Below are 5,220 nucleotides of genomic sequence, written 5' to 3'. Positions count from 1 at the left end.
TGATCCACAAAGCCCACATCATTATCTGGACACCACCTCGATAGCCAGCGGCGAAATGACGACATGCGGCTATACATGACATCGCTGGTGAGATTTGGCAGTGGTCCAGAGAAAACTACGGCGTCCGACATTGACTTTGCGTACGTACACACCGATTCAACATTAATCTTCGTAACTTCCGATTGCCGTAACCGGGAGTCATTAATGCCAACGTGGATAACAATCTTGCTGTATTTACGTTTATAATTAGCCAGCAGTTTCAAATAAGACTCAACGTCGCCCGCTCTAGCCCCCGGGATGCACTTAACTATGGCTGCCGGCTTCGCTAACTTCACGTTTCTCAAAATAGAGCTGCCGATAATCAGAGTTGGTTTCTCAGCGGGTGTGTTGCTGAGTGGGGAAAATCTGTTAGAAACGCTAACAGGCTGGTGGCGGTCCAATGCCTTGGAAAGCTTACGACTGTCTCTTCCTCGTCCTCGCACAGTCACCCAGGCACTATGACCTGGCTGCCCAGGAGATGCCGGGGGACGGCTACCAGAGGCTAACTCAGGCTCAGGCCGGCCCGCGCCGACTCCCAGCGGGGGGTTAGCTACAGTAACTAACGACTGATCTGTCACGGTGCGGATCCGGACTTCTAACTCACTCACCCTCACCTCCACGTCCAAAAACTACATTTGTTACACACGCCATTGCCGTTAAAGAATGCAGAGGAGTAACTAAACATCTCACACATCGAGCAGGAGAAAGGAGGAGAGGGGGCCGACATAACTAACTGCTAGGCTAATGTCGCTAGCAGCTAAGCTAAAGTACGGTAGCGTTAGCTACCAAGCGTTAAAACAGCTGTTATTTAACAAAAGTCGCAAAAAAAAAAAAAAAATGAGAAGATAAGTGAGTGCTTATGCAGAACTGCTATAAGAATAAGTGTTTAGCAGACAGTTAGCCGCTGTAATAGCAACTCTAACAAACTCTAACAAACTGAACTGGTATTTAGTGAGCAGCAAAGCTACCAACACGCTACCAACACACAGGCACAGGAAACGGAAATGAGTCAAGTACGCTTACCGTAACAGGCTGTGGTCACATTAGTGTGAGTCATCGGCTGAATGAAGATTTCACTGGGTCAGGTCTGATATTTTCTTCTTGACTCTATTAGCCTCCTGACGATGCTAAAGCTAACCATCGTCTAAAAGCAACAGCAAGTGTCCACTGGATATCCGATTCTGAAAGTCATAGAGCTTTCCTAGAAGAAATCCTACACTACAATAACTCATTTACAAATGTGCTTGTGAATGCTAGAAGAGTAGAAGCTGTGGATGACAGGACATGGCAGATAAAGGCACAGTTGCGTGTCTTGACCAAAAGAGGGCGCCAAAGCCCACAGAAAAGGCTGTAGAGGAGAAAATTCAAAGACAGAAAGGTGAACGCAAGGGAAAGTTGGCACAAGTAACCAAACAGAAGAATGACTTAACCAAATTGAAGGGAAATGAACACAATGTAAATTACATTAAAGATGAAGCATTGCTAATGTTTGAAAGATACTTAGCACAGTATGAACGGATTAATGAAGAGTTGTGTGAGCTATTAGATGAAGAAGTTAAGAAAACGGATCAAGATGTCTATCAGAACAGACATGTGGAATTTAAGATGTTTATAGTAGACACAAACAACTGGATTGCAGATGTCTTAAAGGATGAAAATGATGATATAAGGCCACATTATAGTGTATCCAAAGCTAGCTCTGTGGTAAGCCATACTTCCAGTTCCTCAGCAATGCTGAGAATTAAGGCTGAACGTGAAGCACTGCTGGCAAGAGCTGCAGCAATGAAAAAGAGAGAAGCAATAGAACAGGAAGAAATCCGCTTGAGAATTAGAAAAGAGCAATTGGAGCTTGAAACTGAACTTGCTGCTTCAGAAGCTAAACTAAAGGTGTATGAAGAATTTGAAGATGCTTATGAATCTATTGATGATGTCTTAGAGCCCCCTTCAGGATCCAGATTTGAACACCTGACGATTAGACAATAAAAACACAACATTGGATCTGGTAAACCATCTCTTACCTTCAATCCTAAGCCAGTCACTAAAGTTGGTGCTTCATATAGAAGAACTACACCATCGAGGTTCGATGCTGGCAGCAGCATGCCACATTTTAATCCTCACAATCACACTGATTCTTCTACAGATAGCCTGCACGAAGTGCTTCAGCGTCAAAACGAAGTCACTGAGATGCTCATTAAACAACAGAGTTTGTCTCAACTGCCTCAAAGAGACATGTCCACGTTTACAGGAGACCCTCTGACTTACAGATCTTTCATAAGGGCTTTTGAGGATGCTATCGACAGTAAGACAGAAAGTCATCAAGACCGGCTGTACTACCTCAAACAGTTCACAAGTGGAGAGCCACTTGATCTCGTTCGAAGCTGTGAGCACATGAGACCCGACAGAGCTTACAAAGAAGCCAGAGACCTGCTTGATCGTCACTATGGAGATGAAATGACCATCGCTACAGCTTATATCAAGAAGGCTATGGAATGGCCTCAGATAAAGCCAGAAGACAGAAAAGGATTGAATGCCTTTGCTTTGTTCCTGATTGGATGTTGTAACACAGTGAAAGATGTGGACTACATGGACAAAATTAACAATCCTACAAACATGAAGTCTATTTTATCCAAACTTCCATTCAAACTGAAAGAAAGATGGAGAAGTTATGCATTTGACATTCAAGAAAGAACTAAAAAAAGACCCAAGTTTCCTGATTTAGTGGAGTTTGTGTACCGCCAAGCAAAGGTTGCCAATGACCCGCTGTTTGGAGATATCCTGGATTCCACTTCAGTCAACCAGAACAATTTAAAGAAGCAACCAAGCGTCAGAAAAGGTGATACTAAAAGAAGCAGCTTTGCTGTAAATGTGTCTGCTACCGAAAATGTCAGCAGAAGCCAACCTGAGAAGAAACCTTTTGCAGTCAAGTCAGCAAGCGTCTTTCAAAGTCCCTGTCTTTACTGCCAGAAGAACCACGCACTGAATGTGTGCAACAAGATCCAAGAACAGCCTCTAAAAGAAAGAATTCAGTTATTGAAAACCAATGGCCTTTGTTTTGGGTGTCTAACGGCAGGTCATATGTCCAAGGACTGCAAGAAAAGGGCCTCTTGTCCAGATTGTTTGCTAAAACACCCAGTTATCTTGCACGTTGTTAAAGAAGATTCATCAACAGATCACAGCTCACAAAGCACAAGCGAAGTCACAAGTGCTCTCGTGTCTGCAAGATGCAGAAGAGGTGACATACTGGGGCCGGGAACGGTGAGCGTATTCTTCCCATCGTACCTGTGCAGATAAAAAACAAAAAAGACACAAAGATAATAAAGACATATACTTTCCTGGATCAAGGAAGCACAGCGACTTTCTGCACTGAAGATTTGGCAAGGAAGTTGAATATGCGAGGCAGAAAGACAGAGTTCCTGCTTCGCACACTAGCACAAGAACAGAAAGTGAATAGCTATGAACTTACTGATCTGGAGGTGTGTGGCTTAGAGGAGCAAGACTACATCCAGCTCCCCAATGTGTATACTCAGTCAGATATACCTGCAAAAAAGGCCAACATCCCACAGAAGAAAGATTTGGAGAAGTGGTCTTATCTGAGTCGAGTCCATCTCCCAAAACTTGAAGCAGAAGTTGGTCTTCTCATTGGTGTCAACGCCTACAAGGCCATGGAGCCATGGGAGATCATCAATAGTCAAATCGATGGACCATATGCGGTGAAGACAGCTCTTGGTTGGTTTGTTAATGGGCCAATCAGCAAATGCCAGGAGAATGAATCAGATGATGGCGAAAGACAAAGTTTCCTTGTCAACCGTATTTCTGTGATAAGCATTGAAGACATGCTGATGAAGCATTACAATGCAGATTTTCCAGAAAGAAAATGTAACGACAGACGAGAACCATCTCAACATGACAAGCAGTTCATGCAAATTGTGACAACGTCAACATAACTTGTGGATGGTCACTTCTGCATCAAGCTGCCCTTGAAGGATGACAAAGTGAAGATGCCATGCAACCGTGGTATTGCTGAACAGAGGCTTAACTCTTTGAAGAGGAAGTTCAGTAGGAATACAGATTTCTTTCAAGAGTATAAGGCTTTTATGGATAAGATACTGGAAAAGGGCTATGCAGCAAGGGTTCCAGAAGAACAGTTGAGTCGCAGTGATGGAAGAGTATGGTTCATCCCACACCATGGGGTGTACCATCCAAAAAAGAAGAAACTCCGAGTTGTTTTTGACTGTGCGGCAACTTACCAAGGTGTGTCGCTAAATGACCAGTTTTTGCAAGGGCCCGACTTAACTAACACCCTCATCGGAGTGTTGCTGAGATTCAGACAGGAGCCTGTCCCCATTATGGCGGATATTGAGTCCATGTTCTACCAAGTGTGGATTCCAGAAACCGACACAGATATGCTACGCTTTCTCTGGTGGCCAGGCGGCAATCTGAATGTGGAGGCAGAAGAGTACAGAATGTGTGTGCACTTGTTCGGTGCTTCATCATCCCCTAGTTCTGCATCATATCCATTGAGAAGAACAGCGGAGGATTCAGCATCAAAGAGCACCTCAGAAGCCACACAGACAATCCTCAAAATCTTCTATGTGGACGACTGTTTGAAGTCAGTAGCTACAGAAGACAAGGCCGTCGCTCTTGTAAGGGAGCTGATGACGTTGTGCCCCAGTGGTGGTTTTCGTTTGACCAAGTGGGTCAGCAACAGAAGAGCCCTGCTGGGATCCATTCCTGACCACGAACTGGCGACTGAAGTCAAAGATCTCGATTTGGAGCATGACAAGTTACCAGTGGAACGAGCATTAGGAGTGCAGTGGTGCACAAGTTCTGACAGCATCAGGTTCAGGATACACCTGTCGGACAAGCCATGCACAAGACGGGGTATTTTATCTGTAATCAGTTCGGTGTATGACCCAATGGGTTTTTTAGCACCACTCCTCCTACCTGTCAAGCTCATTTTAAGAGATCTCTGCCAAGAGAAGAAAGGTTGGGACGAAGAGATTCATGAAAAACCATGCCGGATATGGATGAAGTGGTTGGCAGACTTAGACAAGCTTTCGGAGCTCAGTCTGAACAGATGTTTCAAACCCCCTGCCTTTGGGCACACAAATGCGGCTCAAATCCACAATTTCTCAGACGCCAGCCAAGATGGATATGGCGTTGTATCGTACCTCTTGCTGA

This window comes from Etheostoma cragini, chromosome 13, assembly GCF_013103735.1.
Source record: "Etheostoma cragini isolate CJK2018 chromosome 13, CSU_Ecrag_1.0, whole genome shotgun sequence".
NCBI classification, from domain to species: domain Eukaryota; kingdom Metazoa; phylum Chordata; class Actinopteri; order Perciformes; family Percidae; genus Etheostoma; species Etheostoma cragini.
Note: the sequence above shows the minus strand (reverse complement) of the source record.